Source organism: Carcharhinus amblyrhynchos, chromosome 8 (genome assembly GCF_965287045.1).
Source record: "Carcharhinus amblyrhynchos chromosome 8, sCarAmb.v2.hapA, whole genome shotgun sequence".
Classification (NCBI taxonomy): Eukaryota; Metazoa; Chordata; class Chondrichthyes; order Carcharhiniformes; family Carcharhinidae; genus Carcharhinus; species Carcharhinus amblyrhynchos.
Genome location: NC_137331.1, coordinates 41,177,414 through 41,203,126, shown reverse-complemented (window position 1 = coordinate 41,203,126; position 25,713 = coordinate 41,177,414). Strand labels below are relative to the sequence as shown.

At 43.7% G+C, this 25,713-nt stretch overlaps 1 protein-coding gene across 4 annotated transcripts in view; it reads left to right on the top strand.

The window, feature by feature from the left end:
- Nucleotides 1–1,165: 1,165 nt before the first annotated feature.
- zhx2a (zinc fingers and homeoboxes 2a) overlaps nucleotides 1,166–25,713 on the top strand; it is an 87,892-nt gene continuing 63,344 nt past the window's right edge. For 3 of the 4 annotated variants that reach the window (XM_080193936.1, XM_080193933.1, XM_080193934.1), the window contains exon 1: nucleotides 3,891–4,032. The gene's annotated coding sequence lies outside the window, so the exon portion shown is untranslated. Of the gene's footprint in view, nucleotides 1,383–3,890; nucleotides 4,033–25,713 lie in introns of those variants that run through there. The other variant, XM_080193935.1, reaches the window with a different exon arrangement.

The window sequence follows — 25,713 nt, the reverse complement described above, 5'->3', positions numbered from 1 at the left end:
TATTGTGACACTACATCGTGCACACTCTCCCCTTTCCTTCTCCCCTTTCTTTCTGATTGTATCACAGCTTGCTATGTCTCCTGCTCTGCCCAAGTCCGCAAGGAACTAGAAAAGGTCGTGAATGTAGCCCAATCCATTACGCAAACCAGCCTCCCATCCATTGACTCTGTCTACACTTCCTGCTGCCTCAGCAAAGCAGCCAGCATAACTAAAGGCCCCACGCACCCCGGACATTCTCTCTTCCACTTTCTTCCTTCAGGAAAAAAATACAAAAGTCTGAGGTCACATACCAACTGGCTCAAGAACAGCTTCTTCCTTGCTGCTGTCAGACCTTTGAATGGACTTACCTTGCATTGTGATTTTTCTCTACACCCTAGCTATGACTGTAACACTACTTTCTGCACTCTCTATGAACGGTATGCTTTGTCTGAATAGCATGCAAGAAACAATACTTTTCACTGTGTGTTGATACATGTGGCAATAATAAATCAAATCAAAACCCTGTATTTGATTTAGTTTATTTATTAGTGTCACAAGCGGGTTTACATTAACACTGCAATGAAGTTACTGTGATATTACATCCTGCACTCTCTCCTTCTCTCCTGTGTTTAGTTTAAAGTTTAATAATTAGTGTCACAAGTGGGCTTACATTAACACTGCAATGAAGTTACTGTGAAAATCCCCTGGGGGTTAGCAAAATGAAAAGATGATGATGTCCCTTTTAAATGTTGTGATTGCCTTGACCAGAGAGAGCAGAGCAGTGGGTGTCACTGTGAAAGCGGCTGGGGCTGTACGCCCTGCTGTTTGCAATTGCTGATGTGTGTCATTTCCTCTCCGTCATCCGAAATCCCCTGTGTGTGTGTGTGTGTGTGTGTGAGTTTCTCTAACTGCGGGGCTTTCCCCGGCCCATGCATCTCACTCTAATCTCTCACCAGAGAAGCCGGGATGTCAGATCCAATGAGTACAGTTGAGGAAGAGCTGCAGGAATGAAAGGCCACTTGGCTTTTGGAGTTCAGTCAACTGATAAGTTCACCCATCGGACATGAAATTAGCCGGTGCAACTCTGCAGGAAAGCTCAGGACATCTTCCAGTCAGGTGTTCTTTTATTGTACTTGCTGGATGAGATGAGATCTTTGTGGCCCCAGCCTTAAATCAAGTAGAAATCGCTCATGGCTGCGAGTGTCAAATTTTTTCTCTCTCAATCTCGCTGCATTTTAAATCGAAATGAAACGATTTAATTTGCACACCGATTCAAAACCCGGGAAAGGAGCATGGGACAGGGGAAATGGATTTAACCGGATTACCCACACAGCGAGGCTGAGTCCAACAAACCTTTTTCACAAATTTGTGCCCATTCAAAACTTATCATTGCAGCAACAATGGTAAGTATTAGATTACCCTATTCCTAATCTTCCTTGACACTTGGGATTAATATGGTTGCTTAGATTATCTTTGCAATGGATGAAATAAAATGCAATTTGACTGCAGTATCAACAAAGGGAGGCCAAAAATCCCACTGGTTTACCTGGGGGGGCGGGGGGAAACCTGTATCCTTATATAATTCAGGTGAAGCCCTAGAGTGACCTTTCAGGTGGATGTTAAAGATCCCCTGGCGCTGTTTTGAAGGGGCAACGGTATTTTTGGTACCACAGTCAATATTTATTTGTCCAACAGTGGTTTAAAAGAACAGATGATTTGGTCATTATGATAATCTTGAAAGCCTGCTATGGGCAAATTGACTTGCGGCAATTCCTACACCACAGACTATCATTACACTTCAAAAGGAGCACTTCATTGGCTCTGGAGTTTTGGGGTGTCAAGAAAGATGATATACAAATGTAGTTATCAATAAACAATACTACACATAGGAATTAGGAACAGATGTAGGCAAATTCAGCCCTCCAAGCCTGCTCCACCATTCAATCAAATTATGGCTGATCTCTCCCTGGTCTCAAATCCACCTCCCCACCTCTTCCCCAATTCCCTTTTTTTTATCAGAAATATTTAAGTTATATGTATTAGTGTAACAAGTAGGTTTCCATTAACACTGCAAAGAAGTTATTGTGAAAATCCACTAGTTGCCACATTCCGGCACCTGTTTGGGTACACTGAGGGAGAATTTAGTGTGGCCAATGCACCTAACCAGTACGTCTTTCAAACTGTGGGAGGAAACTGGAGCATCCGGAGGAAAACTACACAGACACGGGAGAATGTGCAGACTCTGCAGAGGCAGTGACCAGAATCAAACCTGGGTCCCTGACACTGTGAGGCAGCAGTGATAACCACCATGCCATTTATATTCATCTCCTTGAAAAAAATGATTCAGACTCTACCACGCTGTGGGGCAGCGAGTTTCACAAATTCACCACCCTCTGCGAGAAATAGTACCTCCTCTGTTTTAAATCTACCGCCTTGCAAGCTATACCTATGACCTTTTGTTTCAGATTGCCCTACAAAGGGAAACATTTGGTCTACATTTACTTTATCAATGCCTTTTAAAATTTTATATACCAGTTGGGTCAGAAAAAAAGGCCATTTTAGATTCTTGTTAAAACCTCAGGCAGTTTTTTTTTAATGGCAATGGTGGTAATCATCACCTCCTCTGACTTCTAATTCATACATTTGTATGAACACAAAAATTGGGACAGGAGTAGACCATTAGGTCTTGCAAGCTTGCTCTGCCATTCAGTGGGAGAATGGCAGATCTTGAGTTTCATTGTACTTTCCCATCCTCTCTCTATAGCCCTTGATTCTGCAAGCAGCCCAAAATCTACCTGAACCAGTCTTAAATATACTCAACAATTGAGTGTCCACAACCCTCTGGGGTAGAGAATTCCAAAGATTCACAAGCCCTCATCCTTACCTTCACCTCAGTCCCAAATGACTAATGGGTCCCTTCTTCTGTCACTGTGCACCCAACATGTTTCAGATTCCCCCTCCCCAACCCCCCAGTGGAAACAATCTCTGTGCCCAGCCCCTTTCAGGATCTGGATTGTTTCAGTGAGATCGTTTCGCATCTTGTCTGAACTCCAGAGAAATATTAAGGCCCAATATTCTCAGCCTCTCATCACAGGAGAAAACCCTCCCCTCCCTTGTCCCCAACCACCCAAGATGAGACTTGATCAGAACCTTCCCCCACCCCGCCCCACTCCATTATTTACTAGAACAGAAAGGATCAGCAGACTTGATGGATGGAGTTGAGTGGAGAGAGCTGGGGACAGGAAATGCCCTCACAGGAGAGATGAAAGAATACTCCCAGACATATGAAGGGGGGGGGGGGAGCTTTGAGAGCAGCACAATGGTCAGCATTGCTACTGCACAGAGCCAGGGATCGGGTTTGATTCCAGTCTTGGGTCACTGTGTGGAGTTTGCATGTTCTCCCCGGCCTGCGTTGGTTTCCTCCAGGTGGCCTGGTTTCCTCCCACAGTCCAAAGATGTGTAGGTGAGGTGGATTGGCCATGCTGAATTGCCCGTTAATGTACAAAGATATGTGGGTTAGGTGGATCAGCTATGCTAAATTGCCCCTTAGTGTCCAAAGATGTGTAGGTTGGGTGGAATGGCCATGCCAAATTGCCCCATAGTATCCAAAGATGCGCAAGTTAGGCGGAATGGCCATGCTAAATTGCCCCTTTGTGTCCAAAGATATGTAAGTTGATTGGCCATGGTAAATTGCCTCTTCGTGTCCAAAGATGTGCAGGTTAGGTGGATTGGCCATGGGAAATGTGTGGGTTGCAGTGGTCGGGAGGGCCTGGGGTTGGGTTGCTCTTTGGGAGGGGCTAGGTTGGAGGGGCTGAATGGCCTCTTTGTGCCCTGGCGGGGATTTGGCTGCTTGCTTGGTATGCAAATGGAGCTTGCTGACGTTGTGATCATGTGTTCTGGTGGATGTGCCCCTGTGGAGGTTTCCCTCCTGCCTCCGAGCTGGGGCTTTGCTACATTTCGCTGCTGGATTCATTGTAGCCAAGAAAGAGTTACAGAGTAGCGGCGGCTCAGTGCTGTGTATCCTTCACACAGCGGCGGCAGCAACAGCAGCAGGTAAGGAGATTTAACCCCCTGTCTCCCTCCCTCCTTCCCTCACACCCTCCTCCCCCTCCCTCACACCCTCCTCCCGGGGAGGCAGCAACCCAACTCCTTAAACATGTCTCCCATGTCTAAGTGGAGCGAAACATGGCGGCTCCCGCACCCCCCCCCCCCCCCCCCCGGCACACATCTCCTGTCAGCTGTTGTTTTACCAACAAAAAGTGTTAGTGTGTCCCCCCCCACCCCACTTTCTCTCTATCTTTAATTTTCGGAGAGGGATTTTTTTTATTATTGGTCGGCGTTTCATCTTCTTTCATTACAGCAAACAAAGTGGAAGGTTAATAGAGAGAGAGTGTGTGTGTTGTTCTTCTTTCTGAGGGAGCTTGTGCAAATGGTGCCGCCGACTTGTGAGGTAGTTGGGGCGCATTGTGAGGAGGAAATACGCGAGCGGCTGAGGGAGAGACTGGCGGAGAATCGGTGCAAGACTGGTGCAATCGGTGGGGGCGGGGGCTGGGGGGTGGATAGTTGACTGGGGGGGGGGGGTTTGGATTTGTTGCGGGGCTGGAGGGGGGGGGTTTGGATTTGTTGCGGGGCTGGAGGGGGGGGGTTTGGATTTGTTGCGGGGCTGGGGGGGGGTTTGGATTTGTTGCGGGGCTGGGGGGGGGGTTTGGATTTGTTGCGGGGCTGGGGGGGGGGTTTGGATTTGTTGCGGGGCTGGGGGGGGTGGGGTTGTTGCGGGGCTGGGGGGGGGGTTGGATTTGCTGAGGGGGGGTTGGATTTGTTGCGGGGCTGAGGGGGGGGGTTTGGATTTGTTGCGGGGCTGAGGGGGGGGGTTTGGATTTGTTGCGGGGCTGGGGGGGGGGGTTTGGATTTGTTGCTGGGCTGGGGGGGGTTGGATTTGTTGCGGGGCTGAGGGGGGGGTTTGGATTTGCTGAGGGGGGGTTTGGATTTGCTGAGGGGGGGGTTGGATTTGTTGCGGGGCTGAGGGGGGGTTGGATTTGTTGCGGGGCTGAGGGGGGGGGGGTTTGGATTTGCTGAGGGGGGGTTGGATTTGTTGCGGGGCTGGGGGGGGGGTTTGGATTTGTTGCGGGGCTGGGGGGGGGGGTTTGGATTTGTTGCGGGGCTGGGGGGGGGGGTTTGGATTTGTTGCGGGGCTGAGGAGGGGGGTTTGGATTTGCTGAGGGGGGGTTGGATTTGTTGCGGGGCTGAGGGGGGGGGCTTGGATTTGACCAGGGGGTGTTTGGTTGAGATTTGGCGACGGACTAAGGGGGTGTTTCTGCAGAGATTTGACACTCGGGGTAGATTTAGTGCAGATTGGCTTTGGGATGAGGGCGGTCATTGGGGACAGTGATGCTGTCGTTTGTCGTGGACATGGACCCCATCTATTGCAACCTCAAGTTGTGTTTTTAATTTTGACATTTCCAATAAATAATCCTGATCTAATTCAATCAAGAATTTCAGGCCTTCATCTCCCTGAGATAGTGGTCAGTCATTTCACATTTGGGCCAAGTACTACCTTGGGTATGAATCATGGAAAGATGTGCATGGGAAATCAGGCTTTTGTTTGCGTGTGTGTGTGTGATTTTTAAATTTCCAAACTTCAGTTTAAGGTGACAGCATCCAACTGTGTCACCAAAGTAACACACTTAGTCCCCCCTCCCATATAATCATTGAAGACCTGTACTTCAACGTTTACTTATTTATCTCAGTATTATCAGAATGATCGGGCCAGTTGCTTTTTGGTAAAGGAGGATAAATTCTGCACTATAAGGATCTGATTGTAGACATGCTATTTTTCTCTGGCCCATATCATCTGTTTGAAATAGTCAGTCACCTATGTATGCATGCTTTTCTGAAATGGTTTGAAACCACTGCCAATCTATCCGTGAAATGTGCAAATATGTATAAATTACTTGATATGAGATGTAGTGTCTTTTTTTAAAAAAAAACTGCTTGTTGGGCCCTTTGGCAGGCTTGTGCACAAAAGAAAAGAGCAATGTTCACACAGGCCAACATCAGCATTTTGCAAGGTTGGCCTTAGAGAGCACTGAAACAGAGAGAAGGGTTTTATTTTTGTCACCAGGAGTGGAAACAAGTTTTACTATTACTGGGTCCTTCATGAAAACAATGGAAATGGCAGCGGGGGTGGGGGGCACTTTGGTTAATCTGGCAAAATGCAGACTGTTTTCTAAAGATTAAAAAAAATGCATTGTACGAGCCCTGTGGCAATTGCAGTATTCTTTTTCCCTGCTTACTTAAGTCAAAAAATTTAGCAATCTGAAATTATGTTGTACAACAACAATTGCACAAAAAACTAATGAACAGTCAACCAGAACAGAACTATTGTGGAGTCATGAATGTGCAGAACAAAAACTTGTATCAGTTCGCTGCCCCCATCTGCAGTGCAGCTTTTTAATGCCATTTCCCCTTACCCTGGGTTTTGGCAATGCACAGTAACTCCCCAAGTGTGGGGTGCGTTGAGTGTAAATATTAATATTGTTTTCTTGGCCATTTTAAGGGGCTGCCCTGCCAAAATTAAATTCTGCTTTTAAGAAAAGGCACTGCATTTTTTCTCAACCCAAAAAAATTAATTTAAAAAATATGTTGCGATTCTTGGTGTTGCGAGGCCCGAAAACCTTGGAGTTGGACCAGCCTTAGCGGCAACAGTTGCACACTTTCCTGGCCTGCTTTACCCTGTTGTTACACAGGGTTGGATGAAATTTATTGACAACCGCACTAATCTCTTTTCTTTTTTTAAAAAAATTTACATTTTAAACTGTTTTGCTATGAGACTGAATTTATTCATTATCAAGATCTGTGTGTCACTGGCAAGGCCAGCCTTTACCCATTCCCAGTTGCCCTTGAACTGGGTGGCTTGTTCGGCCATTTCAGAGGCACAGTTAAGAATCAAGAGCACATTGTTGTGGGTCTGGAGTCATGCGTAGGCCAGACCAGGTAAGGACAGCAGGTTTGCTCTGCCAAAGGCCATTAGTGACATTAGATGGGTTTGATAGTCTTGGTAATGGTGATCATGAAACTAACATTCAAGTCCAGATTTATTAATTCAGTTCAAATTCCACCAGCTTGCAATAGTGGGATTTGAACATGTTAAGTCTGGGCCTCTGGATTACTAGTCAGTGACAACAACCACTACACCAGTGTCTCTCTCTCTCTCTCTTTTTCCACCCCCCCCCCCCCCCCCCCCCCCCCCCAAAGGAAGAATGTGAATTGATTTTTTTAAAAAGATTTTAAATAAAAGGCAAACAACGGCAGATGTAACATTGAGATCCACACAGAGAACTGGGACATGTTGCTATGTTTCTCTACATCTGCTTTGGGTTTTGGTTTAAAGGAAAAAAGATGAGGAAACTCATGGCTGATGAGGTGATCCAGGGGAGTTGTAACTTGGGTTGGGGGGGAGAAATGGGGGCTTAGAATTTGAAAGTTAATTAAATCTGATGCAAGCTTCATTAACATTTTCTTTTTTTATGGTGAATGACAGCAAAAATCTGGTGTGCAGAATCAATATAAGGATTTTGCTATTCGCAATTAGTGAAAAGGTGTAACTAAATTATGCCTTTTGTAATGCAGGGAGTTGCAATGTTCTAAATAACAAACGTCAGACAAAAATGTATTTAATTTTACTGGCTAGTTGTGAGCAAGTGTGTGTAAATGTTAAGTCATTTTGAGAATTTCTAGTGTGTTACGTGTAACAATCTGCATATTACTAGCAGACATTCGCCTCTGATTAGGGCAATCTGCACTTAATGTACCCATCTCGTGTTTACACTGTTTGCAGTCCCTGATCAGATTGTGTGCCAGGTAGCATTAGATTACCAATTAAACTTGTGTAACGTTTTCCTTGATACATTTTTTTGAAACTGGATTAGATTTATATGTATTATTTATTGGTTTTATAGACATTATGTTCTTATGTCAGGTTTTTTTTAGAATCACATTCAATGTTTACGTGAAGAATTTTATTACAAATTGGCTGTGCATTCGCAGGATGAATGTGTTACTGTGTAATGTGATTTGGAGTTTTAGTTCAAGTTTTGGCTGAAATAAATGTGTAGCATTCTGAACAACTGCAAGACGCCTTGTTATTTACGCGTGGCATGTTTTATAATCTATGACTTTGGTGTTTATCATCATTGTTTTGATATCTTTAGCAGTAGCAGATTCTGTAGTGACAAAATTGTGAACTGGTTACAGTGTGAATTGAAATCTGGTTAGGTTTTTTTTTCCTCAGGGGAATGGCAAATGAATTGAAACCAAAGCTATACAATACTGTGAGACCAACCTTTTCCCTAATTTCCTTACCCTGCAAAGTAACTTGTTATGGGGGGGAGAATAAACTTTGTTTCATAATGAATGTGGCAACTTTCAACTTGAGGAATGTTCTCTGCCCTGCCTTCTGAAGAAGGCTATTTCAGCATCTCTGTGATGCTCAGTGAATAACACTTCCTGCCAAAACAGGATGGTTTTTGTGAATCTAGTAGAAAGGGTCGGTGTGCCAATGGGTATTCCTTTTGCAAAATCTTGAAACCCGTGTTCTGAGGAATCGACCTTGTTTTTTTTAACTGTACAAACGTTTTGGGGCTATCCCACACGACACTGCAAACGCCTCCTCGGCCGTTTATCTCGGATTAAAGGATTGATTGGAGTTGTAGCTTCCACTACCAAAAACAAAGATGGCATGGTGGCACAGTGGTTAGTGCCGCTGCCTCACAGTGCCAGGGACCTGGGTTCAATTCCCGGCTTGGCTTAGGTCTCTCTGCGTGGAGTATTCTCCCCTTGTCTGCGTGAGGTGCTCTGGTTTCCTCCCACAGTCCAAAGATTAGGTGCATTGACCTGAACAGGTGTCAGAGTGCAGCAACTAGGGGAGTTTCACAGTAACTTCATGGCAATGTTAATGTAAGCCTTACATGTAACTAAAAAGAAAACATGTGTTCTGCTCTCTGCAATGCACACAATTTCTGAATTTGTTTGCAAACTTTTCATGTCGGGGGGGGTTTAGCAGTCCGACAATGGCATTCGCCTCCCCTCCCATCGACTAGTTTTTAAATAATGCTTGCTGGCCTGTCTTCGTCTCTGCGCTTGGCCTTTCAACAATATTTGTCTATGCTCTATTTATGATATGTAATGTTCCAATATTCTAATAATGAGAGTACCTGTACAAGTGTTGATGAGCCATGGCATGATGTGAGCTCATGTTGCCCTTGTTGAATGCAGGATAAAGACATTTCTTTTGACTACAGTAGTGACATTATTACGACTACTGAATTAATTTTAATTTTGTTTTCTCAGGATATGAAATCATTTTAGTCTCTCTCTCTCTCTCTCTCTCTCACATTGTTTTCTTACTTTAAATAACTGAAGCTAGTGTGAGAAACATTAAAAAGACCTTCTGCTGAGACTGCGTGGTAGAAAAGCTTGTGGTTTTAGTTTAAAAGCTGAAAAGGTTTTCCGCTTTCAGTGGTTGAAAAAAATAGTGTTTATGTACTTTGTCTTTTCCTGTACACCCAGTATTGCTATTTATTTCAGTGCACCCACTGTATCTCAGCTCATCTTTTTCAATTCTCAGGTCCATGACTCACCAAATCCATTATGGTCGCACTGGGCTGGGTGTCATGTGTTTCAGTGGATCAAAAGCTGTCATTGGGCGGCACCGTGGTTAACACTGCTGCCTCACGATGCCAGGGACCCCTGGGTTCGATTCCCAGCTTGGGTCACTGTCTGTGTGGAGTTTACATGTTCTCCCTGTGTCTGCGGGGGTTTCCTTCCGCTGTCTGAAAGATGCGCTGGTTAGGTGCATTGACCCAAACAGGTGCCGCAGTGTGTCGACTAGGGGAATTTCACAGTAACTTTATTGCAGTGTTAATATAAGGCTTACTTGTGACTAATAAATATATTTTTTATCATTCTGCCCACCGTCTACAAGGCATAAGTCAGGAGAGTGATGAATTGATCATCACTTGCCTGGATGAGTGCAGCTCCAAAAACGCTTCAGAAACTCGACACCATCTATGACGGGCTGTTTGGTGTGGCATCCACCTGATTAAACATTCACTCCCTTCACCACCAAGGCACCAAGTGGCAGCAGTGTGCCGTCTACAAGATGCACAAAGTTCTTTAGAGAGCAGTTCCTTAGCTATGATCATTACCACCTAGAAGGACAAGGGCAACAGACACATGAGAACACAACCACCTAGAGGTTCCCCTCCATGTCATTCACCATCCTGACTTGGAAATATATCAGCTGTTCTTTCAGTGTCGCTGAGTCAGAATCCTGGAATTCCCTCCCTAACAGCACTTTGAATGTACCTACGCCACATGTACTGCAGCGGTTCAAGAAGATGGCTCACCATCACCACCTCAAGGGTGGCATAGTGGTTAGCATGCTCCCTCATAGCGCCAGCGACCTGAGTTCTTATCAAAACAAACTTTATTTAAGAACACAATTAGAATATTGCTTCTCAGCCTTTTGGCTAAAATCAAGGGTAGTATCAACACGCTGTGCTTGGTTGAAGTCATTAGGTTACATTTTAGCTTCGTTTGAAGCACTTTTTAAAAGTGGCATCTCAACCTTTTGGCTAAGCTGCACATGAGATCAAGCCTTGGAGGAAGGGCTGATCCAGTCAGCTTGGATCGTGTAGATCAAGCCCAAGACAGGAGGTGAGAGCCCTGTCTTGTCAGCTTGGATCGGAAATGTCTCAACTTGTTGAGACTCCAGGGACCCGGGTTCAATTCCAACCTCGGGTGACTGTCTGTGTGGAGTTTGCACGTTCTCCCCATGTCTGAGTGGGTTTCCCCCCACAGACCAAAGATGTGTGGGTTAGGTTGATTGGCCATGTTAAATTGCCCCTTAGTGTCAGGAGATTAACAGGGTAAATACTTGGGGTTATGGGGATGGGGCCTGGGTGGGATTGTTGCTGGTGCAGGCTTGATGGGCCAAATGGCTTCCTTCTGCATTGTAGATTCTATGAAGTAGGAATAGGCAACAAGTGCTGACTTAGTGATGCTGTGAATGTTAAGATTTTTAAAAATTCACCAATTTTCTGTTTCAATTCCAACCAATCTGCTCCTCAATTTCACAGCTTATCGTCTATGTAGACTTTAAAAAAAAGGTGCCGCTACAACATGCTTTCTCTCCAATCACTTGCCTGCATCTAGGAGATGGTGGGCTTACAGACAACTGTTTCACATCTTAATTTCTACCCACAAGAACTGTCAGCTCCCATTAATTCTCAGTGATGCATTCCTGGCGTGGAAACATTTGCTCTACAATTTACATAAATGCTGTAGATTTGACAGGAGCCAGAGCTGCCCATTAATAAAGTAATTTGATCAGATATCTTTTTTTGCTATTTGAAATAAGTTCAAAAGTTTTCACAGTTTCGCAGGGAAATAAATCCAAATGAACGTTCAGGTTGGCTGCTGTTTAGCCCTGAGTTCTAAAGAAGGCTGATGAATGAAAATGGGATCATGTGTGCTTGCTTGTGAGAGTTTTGGATAGTTTCATATTACAGTACGTGTACTGTTGCCTTGACAACACAGTCACTAAAACGTCACTGCTTGTGCTCTTATATTCATAACAAAACATGGTTCAGGATGCTTCTCTCTTCTTGCCTTAATGATGCTGCTTGTAAGATTTTGTGTTACTCTGCCTCAAGCGTTGTGTTTACAATATTGGGAAACGTGTCCTGAACAGAACTCATTCTTTTCCACCTCCCCCGCCCCGCTACATTAAATTCCAAGCTCCCTAATTTGTGCTGTAAAGGGTTATTATGAGTTGGTTCTTGAAAGATGGCATTGTGTTTGTGAGTTATCCCCATGTCTTGTCCTTTTTTTTAATCACTTCATGTTGCAGATTGATTTCTGAGGCCTCGTGATGATGTTTTAGCTCTGTTTACCTACAGGGCTTATCCAGAACTTCTATAAACAAAAATCCGAGGTCTAATTTCTTTGTGCTGAGGCAAAGGCAGATGTTGAACAGAGATAGGTTTTTCGTCTGTGGAAAGGAACGATGTCAGTGCTAATCTGTCAAGTCAATTAAACAATTACTTCTCACAAACCCTAACCTGGCATTTAGAACCAATTTAATTCCAATAGGTCTATATCTTAGCCTACCTTTAATGAGGCTTGTGCAGGATGTGGTTGTGTAAGAAGAATGTTGGCTTTAACAAGTCCCCTGCATGACTGAATTTATTTGGGAAGTGGATCTCCTTCATGGCCAAGCGTGGCGACTTGAACAATTATAACATTTTGTGAATAATGTATTTTTCTTTTGCTCCTGCTAAGAATTTGGTCTATCTGTTTTTATTCTTTCACAGGATGTGTGTGGGTCTTGGCCAAAGGGATTTTCACTGTAACATCATTGCAGTGTGAATGTAAGCCTTCTTGTGACTAATTATTAAAAAACTTTATTGCCTGTCTCTAATTGTCCTCAAAAGTGGCGGCGAACCACTTCTGAATCCATGTGATATAGATGCACCCACGGTGCTGTTTGGAAGGGAGTTCTAGGATTTTGATCCATGACAGTGAAGGAATGGTGATGTATTTCCAAGTCAGGATCATGATTGGCTTGGAGGGGACTTTGCAGGTGTTGGTGTTCCCTGTTCCCAGGCATCTGCTGCCCTCGTCCTTCTACCTGGTAAAGATCATGTGTTTGGAAGATGCTATCAAAGGAACCTTGGTGAGTTGCTTCATTGCATCTTGTAGCTGGTACACGCTGCTGCTGAGCATTGGTGATGGAGGGAGTGAATGTTGAAGGTGGTGGAGAAGGTGCCGGTGAAGTAGACTGCTTTGTCCTGGATGGTGTTGAGCTTCTTGAGTATTACTGGGATTGCACTCATCCAGAGTGTTTTCCATTACACTCCTGACTTGTTCCTTGTAGATGGAAGACAGGCATTGGGGAGGACTTTATGTCTGGTACAGTTCAATTTCTAATCCTGATCCAGAATGTTTATGCTGGGGAATTCAGAATGTCAAGAGGAGACAGTCAACGGTTAACCACAGTGCATGGTGGCACAGTGGTTAGCACTGCTGCCTCACAGCACTAAAGACCTGGGTTTGATTCCTGGCTTGGGTTACTGTTTGTCTGGAGTTTGCACATTTCCCCCGTGTCTGCACGAGTTTCCTCCCACTGCAGAGATGCGCGGCTTAGGTTGATTGGCCATGCTAAATTCGCCGTTAGTGTCAGGGAGACTAGTAGGGTAAATATGTCGTGTCATGAGGAGAGGGCCTGGGTGGAATTGTAGTCCGTGCAGACTCGATGGGCTGAATGGCCACCTTCTGCACTGTAGGGATTCTAAATTCCTTGCTGTGCCGAGAACTGACCATCTCAAATGACTGTTATTTATCAGCCTAAGCACAAATGTTATCTGGGTCCTTCTGCATATTGACTGCTTCAGTATCTGAGGAGTTACAGGTGGGACTGAACACTGTAGTCATCAGCGAACGGTCCCATCTGACCTTAGTCAACCAGATGGTTGGGCCTAGAAAATTACTCTGGTGCCTTTGGATTAGCTTGGGAAGCATCTTTGGTATAATCTACCGACAATGAAATTCTTCACTGACGATACAAGTGTTCAGCTGATAGGGGCTGTGCCTGTGACAGCTCCTAACAGGACCTGGATAATAGCCCAGATTGGGCTGCATAGTACCACAATGTTTATGCCCACAAGCGCCAAGATAATGACCATTTTCAACAAGAAAACCCAGCCATCTCCCCCAATCTTCAATGGTACAGCCAAAACCAACATTCACTTCCCTGTGGGTCACCGCTAATCTGAAGCTTAATTAGGCCAAGTCAAATCAGCACCATGACTATGTTTAGGGCAAAGGCTACACACCCTGAGTAGCTCATCTCATTTCCTGCTCAAAGCCCCTTTAATATCTGTACAGCTTGTCTAGATTGTGATGTCTGGATTCCCGCAAGCTGTCAGAATGGGAACTATAACAGGACCATCCAAGGCAAAGCATTGCTCCTGATTTGCTCACTCCATATCAATCCCTTTGACCACTAGTGCACTTCAATGCATGGACTGAGTGGATAGTCAGAAGCTCCTTCCCAGGGTGGAAGAGTCAATTACTAGGGGCATAGGTTTAAGGTGTGAGGGGCAATATTTGAAAGAGATGTGCGAGGCAAGTTTTTTAGAGTGGTGGGTGCCTGGAATCTTGTCGGGGAAGGTAGCGGAAGTAGATACAATAGTGAGTTTTAAGGGGCATCTTGACAAATACATGAATAGGATTGGAATAGAGGGATATTGTCCTCAGAGGATAGGGGGTTTTAGTTTCAAACAGGCAGCATGGTCACTGCAGATTTGGAGGGCTGTAGGGCCTGTTTCTATGCTGTAATTTTCTTTGATCTATCAGGATAGCCAATAATAGTGATATATGAACAATGTGCCAAGGTACTTCCATAGAATCATCCTCTCCTGTGGTCTCCTTGCACTAAGTAGGGCAAGAGCAGCAATGCTCTGAGGAAAACCACCTCCAGATTCCCCTCCTAAGTCTGGCATCATGCTGGCATGGGTATGTATCACTGCCATCCCTTCAGCAAATTAGCATGCTTATACTTCCTTCCTAATAACACTGGTGAGCATACGATCCTTAAAGACTGCAAAAGAAAGAGCTTGTCTTCTCAGGACAAGCAAGAATGGGTAATAAAGTGGCCCCTTGATCAGCCCCATCCCACAGCCTAAAACTGAATGATAAAAAGCAACGTTTTACTGAATGGACCGATTTTTTTTTTTAAGAAGTCAAGGTTGTGCTATCACATCACATCATTTGAGCCTGAGGCAAGCTTTATGACATTACATCCCTTTAAAAGATAGTTGAATAAATTGGCTTATTTTCTGTCCAGTTCTGTGACAAAGATCTTTGAGATTTACACTGGGAAGTAAATGGCTTAAGATGTTGTACAAATTGTCAGATGTTTATAACTGCGTGATTGAGGAAATGAACATTTCAATAACAATGCATTAGGGAGAAAATTAGTTTCACAATTCAGAACAAAGAAATGGATATATTTGTGTAACATGCTATAAAATGTGCTGTTAAACAGACAGTACTAATTCTGTGTTTGCTTACCTTGCATCTTAAAAAGTCCAACAGTATCTTTTTTGTTTTTTTAAAAAGTTGTCGTATTTTATGGGTCATTAAGTAGTCGTGTCTTCTGTTTCATGTTGATTTATTAGTCACTTAAAAAATGGCACTTGCGGCCAAGTCACAATTAGCCAAAGTGTGCAGCAACTGCGAGTTAGATCCTTTAATGTATTCCACTGAAGTTGAGTTAAGAGAGATAAACCCAAACTTCTACAAGCCACTCCAGCCTTTTAACTCTGATTTTGCAAGAATGTCTGCCTTTATTCCAGTGCCACTAGGCAAACAGCAGCATTGTCTGCCAATTTTCTCCAGCATATTTATCATCTTTTGATGCAGAGGCTTTATTTCTCTTCCTTGGACTTTTTTTCCAAAGTGATTTGTGTCACATATCTTCAACTATTTTACTCTCTAAAATAAAATGAAATTGTCATGATAGAAAAAATAAGACTGCATCTGGGTTGATTTAGACACCATGAAGATGTTTAGAAAATCACAACGGACGGGTTAGATGTGTTCAATTTTTTTAATGAAAGCAATTGTTTTGTATTTTCTCTGTATTGACTTTCAGCCGTCAGAAGAAAGATTACAATAAATTATCAATGGGCGAGAAGGCAAAATGAGGGAGCATTTGAATTTTGTGGTTTTGATTGGAGAGCTTTAGTACTTGATCAGAAAGGATAATGGAGAGTTTGAGGCACAATGTAGTTTGCAGTCAAAGCACTTTTGTAAACTTTGCCTACTGAGACGATTCTGTTATTGACTGAGCCCCAATTCTGAGTTGCACTTGTAGATGACATCCGCACTCGGGCTTTCACAGTGCTGTACAAAAGTGAAAGGTGAGGGTTTGTCTGCCTTGGGAGGAGGGGAGATGCACGCTGGTTTGCCACACAATGTGAGACTCAAGTTTATAAGGGTAACAGCCCGCATTGTTAACTATCTTTTTAAATTAATCAAATGTCCCACCCACTTTACAGGAGCATTGCAATACAAAATTTTACACCTAGCCACACAAGATAGTAGGACAGGTCACACAATAACCTTGGTCAGAGAGTAAAATTTAAAGGCGCGTCTTCAAGGAGGAAAGTGGAGAGGTTTCAGGAGCTAGCGCTCTGGGTAGGAGGGAGAAGGCAGCTGAAGCATGGCCAACGATTGTGGAGTGATCTTAAATCGTGGATGCTTGAGGTTAGTATTAGATGAACATTGATATATCTTGAGGGCTTTGGGGCTGGAGGCAATTGCAAAGAGAGGAACGGGTAAGGCCATGAGGGGACTGGGAAAACAAGATTTGAGAATTTTAAAATTGACTTTTTGCTTAACTTGTGAGCCAGTGCAACTCCGGTTAGCAGAAGACAATGATTGAATAAGAGTTGATATGAGTTAGAACACAGACAGCAGAGATTTAGTTGAAGGGTACACTGTCAGAGAGGCGTCTCAAAGGTGCATTGGAGTTGTTGGGTCTCGAAGTAACAGAAGCATGGATGAGAGTTTCAGTGGCAAATGAGTTGAGGAAGGGGCAATGTCTAGCAATGTTAGACATGGAAACTGGTAGCTAGTTTAAAAGAATGGCGTGATTGACCAGATATCTAATATATCAGTATTTTACACCTTTTTAATAGTATGGTTTTAACATCTTTTGAGGGTGCGGATTAAAAAAAAGTGATATTCGGTTTGAGTTTAAAATATACGTAAATCATTCACTTTGCACGTTTTGGGGCCCTCAATCCTGCTTATGCTAATTCTTGCTCATCATAAAGTTAAATAAGTATTGGAGCGTTGGGTGCCTCTGGCATTGGTGATTGGGAGATAACGTGTCAGAAGAAAATAACATATTGATTACGTCAAATGTTTTGGAGGTAGCAGAGATCGAGTGCAGCCTGTTAATATAATGAGTTCTTGGTATAAGTCTTTAATATTAAATTCAGCTTTCAACTTGATAGAATCATAGAATCTCCACAGTGCAGAAGGAGGCCATTCAACCCATCAAGTCCACACCAACCACACTCCCACCCAGGCCCTATTCCCATAACCATATTTACCTTGCCAATTCCTCTGACACTAGGGTCAATTAGCATGGTCAATCCACCTAACCCACACATCTTTTAATACTGTTAACTATTTTAGTTGGGCACATCAGGAGGATGAGGGAATACCTTTTGGTATTCCCACCACAGTAATCAGAGAGTAGAGAGATGCCCCTAATATCTGAGTATGGAATGGTTGCTTAGTGGATAAGAGTGTGGTTATTGATATCAAACAGGGAGATGACGTAAAGGCAGTGTTACTGGACTAGTAATCCAGCAACGTAGGCTAATGCTTTGGGAAACGGATTCAAATCCCACCATGGCAGCTGGCCAAATTAAAAATCCAATTAATGAAATCTGGAATTGAAAGCTAGTCTTAATAGTGACCTGACCATGAAACTATTCAGTTTGTTTTTTTTAAAAAAAGTATGTAGTTTACTAATATCCTTTAGGGAAGGAAAAATGCCATTCGTTCCTGCTCTGACCTACATGACTCCAGACCCACAGCAATGTGGTTAACTCTGAACTGCCCTCTGAAATGGGCTAGCAAGCTACTCAATCCAAGACTAAATAGGGATGGACAAAGAATCCTAGCCCTGCTAGTGATGCCCACATCCCATGTGAGCATCTCTACACGTCCATATAGATCAGGAACAAAAGCTAGCAAAAATAAAAACATGGAATTGGATGCAACTGGAGTTGGGAGAGAGTGAGTAAGGTTAAGGGAACATATTCATTGAGGGGATGTGCTAAGTGATGCCACCAGGGGATCTATACTGGGGCTGTGGCTTTTTGTGATATGCTTTCAAGTCACTGACATGGAAAATGCTGGAAATGATGCAGAGAGTTCTACATCCAAGTTGTGAAGACAGGAGTGAGAAGTTGCAAAGGACAGACTAAGGAATTGGGGAAAAAATAGTGGCAGATGAAGTTCAATTTGAGGTCTTTCACTTGCATCCAAGAAAGATGTCAAAATATTTTCTTAACGGTGAGAAATTTAGCAATTGTGGAGGAGCAGAGCAATTTTGGGCATTTATGTACACAAGTTGTTAAAAATCAGTGTGTAGGAACGAAAAGTAATCGAAAGGCTAAGAGGGTGATTGGCCAAATAGCTTGGCTGGCCTTGTTAAATTGCTCCTTAGTGTTTGGGGGATGTCACGGAGTTCAGCAGGATAAATATGTGGGGTTATGGGGATAGGGCCTGTGTGGGATTGTTGTCGGTAAAGCTGGATGGGCCAAAGGGTTTCCTCCTGTCCTGTAGGTAATCTGTGATTCTATTCTATGTTAGCCTTTATCACAGGGGGAATACAAGGGGCAGAAAGTTGTGCTTCAACTGAACAGAGTCTTGTTCAGACCCCAGCTGGGGGGAGCACTGCATTCAATTCAGAGCATCACACCTGAGGAAGATATCTTGACTTGAGAGAAGGGGATACAGCAGATATATTCACCGAAAAGGTTCTGGGGTTTAGAGGGTTAAATAATGACGACGGTTGCATCGGCCTGGTTTGTGTACCCTTTACTTCAGAAAGTTTGAGGGATGATTTAATCACGCTGTTTTAAAGTGACAAAAGAGTTTGATAGTGATGTTGAATTCTCTGGACCCGATTGTAACTCTGCCTTTTTCAGAGTGAAATCAGAAATCAAAATAAATCTGGGAACCTATTCCTGAATGCTCCCCCATCCCTAAAAGGTCAATTGAAATTTTCATGACTGAGACTATGATAGATTTTTATTAGGAAAGGATATCGAATGGTAGGTATCAGTGATAAATAATTTTGAGGTATCAATTAGTCGTGGCCTGATTGGATAGCCCTGAAGGGCCTCCTGCTTTTCATTCATCTAAAGTGTCTCGTTCTCACCCAAGCTTAGAACAAAGAGGAAAGAGAGATTAATAAGTACACTTCCAGACAGGGTAAAAACAACCCACCTTCAGAATGCAGAATAGACATAGGAGCAGAAAGATCACCATTCGGCCTATTGAGTCTGCTCTGCTGTTCGTGAGATGGTGATTGATTTGATTATCCTCAACTCCACTTTCCCACCTTATCTCCATAACCGTTGATTCTCTTACTGATTAAAAATCTATATCAGCATTGGAACATGTTGACCGATCCAGCCTCTACAGCTCTTTGCAATAAAGAATTCCACATTTACTGCCCGTTCCTGGAGGAGTTAAATACAGCCACCTTTAGATGTTTTCAAACATGACAAATCATGGGACAGAGAATCATGTGAACAAGAAAAGTACTTTGTTAAGCATGACCTTTTACATAGAAACAGAATGTTCTGTGTCTGCAATAGTTTGACAAAGTAGGAATGGTCAGGAGCTTTAAGTTTCTAGGTATCCAGATCACCAGCAACCTGTCCTGGTCTCGCGCTCTCCCTCTCTCTCTTTCTGTTTTTCTCTCTCTCTCTCTCCCTCCCCACCCCATGCTGACATTATTGTTAAGAAAGCCCACCAACCTCTACTTAAAGCTTCTGCTTTCTCAGAAGACTAAGGAAATTTGGCCTGTCCGCTACGACACTCCCAACTTTTACAAATGCACCATAGAAAGCTTTCTTTCAGGTTGTATCAACTTGGTATGGTTCCTACTCTGTCTGAGACTGCAAGAAACTAAAAGGGTTGTGACCAAAGCCCAACCCATCATTCAAACCAGCCTCCTGCCCTCCCATCCATTGACATTTTGTACACTTCCCACTGCCTCGGGAAAGCAGCCAGCGTGATCAAGGACCCTACGCACCCTGGACATGCTCTCTTCCACCTTCTTCTGTTAGGGAAAGGAAACAAAAGTCTGAGGTCACATCCCAGTTGACTCAAACAGCTTCTTCCCATCAGACTTCTGAATGGGCTTACCTCGCATTAAGTTGATCTTTCTGTACACCCTAGCTATGACTGTAATGCTACATTTTGCACCCTCTCCTTTCCTTCTCTATGAACAGTACGGTCTATATAGCGTGCAAGAAACAATACTTTTCACTGTATGTTAATACATGTAACAAATCAAATGAAAAAGCAATGCTTTTTATAATTTACAGACATATGCCTGCTTCTAACCAGAGAGGACTGCTATTTGTGATGCTAATTGTCAATTGATAATTGAATATATAATAGTGCTTCTCAACAGACCAATGCAGATAATAAATTTGAGCTGTCCCAGAGAATTTTTTGCTTGAACATAAGAACATAAGAAATAGGAGCAGGAGTAGGCCATCCAGCCCTTCGAGCCTGCCCCGCCATTCAATAAGATCATGGCTGATCTTGGCTGATCTTGGCTGATCTTGGCTGATCAGTCGCTGCTCAGTTCCACTTTCCCGCTTTCTCCCCATAATCCTTAATCCCCTCTCTTATCAAAAACCCATCAACCCGCGTCTTAAAAATATTTAGCGAGGCAGCCTCCACCACTTCAACGGGCAGAGAATTCCAGAGATTCACCACCCTTTGAGTGAAGAAGTTCCTCCTCAACTCCGTTCTAAACCGCCCCCCCTTTTATCTTGAGGCTGTGCCCCCTAGTCCTACTGTCTTTTTTGAGCGGGAAGAGTCTCTCCACCTCTATCCTATCCATCCCATTCATCATCTTATAAGTCTCAATGAGATCTCCCCTCATTCTTCTAAACTCTAACGAGTACAAGCCCAGTTTATTCAGCCTCTCCTCATAGCTCAACCCCCTCAACTCCGGTATCAGCCTAGTAAACCTCCTCTGCACTCCCCCCAAGGCCAAAATATCTTTGCGCAGGAGTCGTTAGGTGGATTAGCCACGGTAAACTGCATGGCGTTATAGGGATAGAGTGGGAGAGCGGGCCTGGGTAAGATGCTCTTCAGAGTTAGTGAAGATTTGATGGGCTGATGGGCTGAATGGCTTCCTTTTGCATTGTAGGGATTCAGTGATTCAGCTGCCAAGACCCTAAGCACTGGTATTTTCTCTCTAAACCTTTCCATTTCCCTGTTAAGATGCCCCCTTGTAACCTACCTTTGACTAAACTCTAGGTCCTATATATCCCATTAATGTCACTCACCTTTAGAACACCTCTGTGAAGCGCTTTGGGATATTTTATTGTGTTAAAGATGCTATATCAATACAAATTGGTGTGAACCTGGAACTGCTGGAAAGCTTCTGGCTTGACATGAAGTCTTTCCTGTAAGCAGTACCAGTGTTCTTTAATACTTCTGGAAATGAGGAATTTGAAGTCCTTTTCAATACTTGAAATGTAAAATAGCCCTCTGAAATGTACCACACTGGCTGTTATCACCGTTTTGTTAATTGCAGTTCTGCCAACTTTTCTTCCATGTGTGTGTGTCCTTTCTTCGTGGGTGGAATAATTTATTTCCTCTATTAATGTTTATTAACTGCTGTGCCTTTTTAGTTGCACCATTTGGGGGGGGTGGGGTGGAGGGGGGATGAGGGTAGGTTTTAATGTTGAAGCAGCTGTTAGATATGAAGCTGAGTGCATACTGATAGTAATAAACTCCTCGTTCACTAGCAGGAATGTGAGCACTTTAATTGGTGGCTTTATAGAAACTGTCATGAGCGAAAATGGTTACTAGGTAGAAACCAACTAAGCACTTTTTATTGTACAGTTTAACTCTCAGTTGACAAGGCCAGTTTTGTTTTGTTCCTTTTGACTAACTACTGATTAATTCCCAGTGTTTGCCCTGTGAATACAGGCAAAGGTATGTGGGTTAGGTTGATTGGCCATGCTAAATTGACCCTAGTGTCAGGGGATTAGCAGAGTACGTGTATGAGATTAAGGGAATCGGGTATGATTATGGTTGGTGCAGACTCGATGGGCCGAATGGCCTCCTTCTGCAGTGTAGGGATTCTATGATGAAATAGCAGAACGTGACACTTGGGGTCAAACTGCCACTGTATTCATCTTTGCACTTTCAAATCTTGCAAACCAAATAATATGAACCATTCCTAATGCCATAATAGCACTTTCTTGAATAGCTAACTGCACCTCAAATCTCATTTGCCCAAGTTATCTTGATTTGGATCAGTGCCTGGAGTGTGCTGTTGGTAATGTTTAACCCACAAAGTTGGATATTGGCTTATTACTTTCTCAGCCCACTCTGAACCCAGTAGTATTGTAAACGCACCATGACCAACCACCCCCCACCCCAAAGCATCACCTTCAATATGAGGTTGTTATCGTTTGAAGGCGAGGCATTTTTCAAACGTTTGTGACATTCCAACTAAAATATTGGATTTTAGATGACTTCTCACTTTTCAGAAGTGTTGATTTATCCCATCTGTAATGTTTAATGTGTAGACTTCGTAAGCCAGTTGGAGAGCAATTAAGCTGCCTGCGTGTTTTCAGATTGAGACCTCCTTGTGTTCTATCACAATCAGCTTCAAAAGATGTCTGGGTACATGAATCATTAAAATATCATGGATTGGGAGAGAAAATAATCAAGCTTATTTTCTTTTAAAAATCTGGAATTAACCTAATGACCATTGTCGGAAAAACCCATCTGGTTCACTAATATCCTTTAGGGAAGGAAATCTTCAGTCCTTACCTGATCTGGCCTACATGTGACTCCAGAGCCACAATAATGTGGTTGACGTTGTCCTTCAAGGGCAACTAGGAATGGGCAATAAATGCTGGCCAGCCAGTGACGGCCATGGCCCATGAATGAATGGGGAATGGTTTTTTTGGGCTTTGAGTGCTGGTGTAATCATTTGGCTGTCACTGGTTTTGTCTACATGTTCCAGGTGCACCTTAGAAGTGAGGGTTTTATCTTATGTTATCTCTCCCCACCCTTCACTACCCCGTGCTTGCTTATGCCCATTAGTCTGACTTTTTCCCCCACTCTGTGCCAGACCATGGTGAAATTATTGAGTCACGGCTCTAAATCAGTATTGTATTGTACATTAGAAAATAGAATTAAACCCAGTCAGCCAAATTGTGGGATGGGCTGCTATTCAGAAATGACCAGGATTTAAGCCATTGATAGTATGATTTACAGACTACACCTGGATGGAATTGCGGAATCCAATTTACCAAAAACTTTCAAAAATCCCATTACCTTTTCAAATGAAAATAGAGGTTAGCATCTTAAGTCAGCATTGACTGGTACCTCTGATAATCTGCGCTTAGTGTTCCTTGTTGTCTTTGCATTTAATATTCTCAAATTAAAATATTTCTGTTACTTACCCTCCCTTGCAATGATCCAGATCCATTGTCACTTGATAACTTCATCAGATGTCAGGTTAATGAAGACATCAGATATTTTGCCATCCTGGTGGCCCTTGTTAAATATATTCAGAAATACATCCAGAATCCTTACAATGCAGAAAGAGGCCACCTGGCCCATCAAGTCTGTACCAGCTCTCCGAAAGAGCATGCTTCCTCTCTGCCCTATCCCTGTAACCTCGTGCATTCGCCATGGCTAATCCACCTAATGTGCACATTTTTGGACACTTGCGGGGCAATTTAGCATGGCCAATCCACCTAACCATCTTTGACCTGTGGGAGGAAACCCACACAGACACAGGGACAACATGCAGACTCCAAGCTTCTGGAGTTGATAATGACCCAAGCTGGAATTGAACCCGGGTGCCTTGCACTGAGGCAGCAGTGCTAACAACTATGTTGCTGGCAACTATCCAGATTAAAAGCTAGTTATATAATCCTGTCATGTACTTCATAGAATCTATAGTGCAGAAGGAGGCCATATGGCACCTTGAGCCTGCACTGGCCACAATTCCACCCAGGTCCTAGCCCCATAATCCCATGTATTCACCCTGCTAAACCCCCTGACACTAAAGGATAATTTATAATAGCCAATCCACCTAACCCACACATCTTTGGACTGTGGGAGGAAACCAAAGCATCTGGACGAAACCAACGCGGACACACAGAGAACGTGCAAATTCCACACAGACAGTGACCCAAGGCCAGAATTGAACCCGGGTCCTTGGCACTGCGAGGCAGCAGTGCTATCCACTGTGCTACGCTGTCGCCCAAATCAAAGTGGAGAATCTGGGCTTAAAAGGGCTGGCTCTACAATAGAAATTTTCCTTGTCTTTCTCCAGATGCGAGCTATACTGTCAAAGTCAGGTTTGGAGACCGCTGCAGACTTTCTAGTGGTGATTCAGCAATGATGTTGGATTGGGAACTCCTGGCATTTTGACCCAGGGGATTGGACGAACCCAGATATTCACATAAATCATGATATGAGTATGTGATTGGGGGAGGGGTGAAACTGAATGAGACGGACCTCCCGTAACGTTGCTATTGCTGCTCTTCTCCATTGTTAAAGAAGTCATAAGTGGTGAACCTGCTGGCAAGATAATCTTGGTGGGTTGCTGCAGTGCATCATTCAGGAGTGGCACAGTGGTTAGCACAGCTGCCTCTCAGCGCCAGGGACCCAGGTTCAATCCCCAGCTTGTGTGGAGTTTGCACATTCTCCCCGTGTCTGCGTGGGTCTTCTCCCACAGTCCAAAGACGTGCTGGTTAGGTGCATTGGCCATGCTAAATTCTCCCTCAGAGTACCCGACCAGGTGCTGAAGTGTGGATTCATTAGTGCTCGTGTAAACCTACTTGTGACACTAATAAATAAACTTAAAACTGAATTGATTGATGTAATTTCATTCAAGTTGCCCTGACACCACAAATGTATTTTTTCTTTAACAATCAATGCAAGTTCTGAAGCAATGGTTCAGAATGAAGTAATTGGTAGCAACCTCACCTCTGGAGTCACAGGGTTCTCAGTTCAAGTCTCACTCCGGTGATGTGAGTGCAAAAAAATCAAAGTTGATAATCCAGTGCAGAACTGAAGGAAAGCAGCTTTGTCAGGGTGAGACCTTAAATCAAGCTGCCTGCTTGGGTGGATGTGAACGATCCCATGGTACTACTTCGAAGAAGGGCAGCGGAGATATCACCAGTGCTCTGGCTAGTGGCACAAGTCGTTAGCACTGCTGTTTCTCAGTGCCAGGGACCCATAGTTCGAGGTGAAATCCTTACTCTTTTTAAACAAAAGACCCTTCACAGGTCCAAATTTCACTTTCTGTACTTTGGAACTGGATAGGCAGTCCAGACCTCGTTTCCATTGCTTTAGTTAAAGATTTTTTAATTTATTGGTGTCACAAGTAGGTTTACATTAACACTGCAATGAAGTTACTGTGAATATCCCCTAGTTGCCTGTTTGCTCAATACATTGAGGGAGAATTTAGTATGGCCAATGCACCTAGCCTGCATGTCCTTTGGACTGTGGGAGGATACCGGAGGAAACCCATGCAGAAATGGGGAGAACGTGCAAACTCCACACGGACAATGACCCAAGCCGGGAATCGAACCTGGGTCCCTGGCGCTGTGCGGCAGCAGTGTTAACCATTATGCCATCTAATTAATTAGTTAACTCAGTCATTGAAATGCCAAGTCCTGAAAAATGTACAAAATGGAAGTTTGTTCTTTTTGTTTTAGAGTCCATTGTCTGAACAAATGTTGTCTTTTTGAGTGGAACTTTGGAGAGAGAAGATAGTTACGTATTAAGTATTGCAAATGAAATGATTGAATACTGCAGTGAGTTCAGATCAGTTTGTTCCCAATTGCAGGTTCTGAA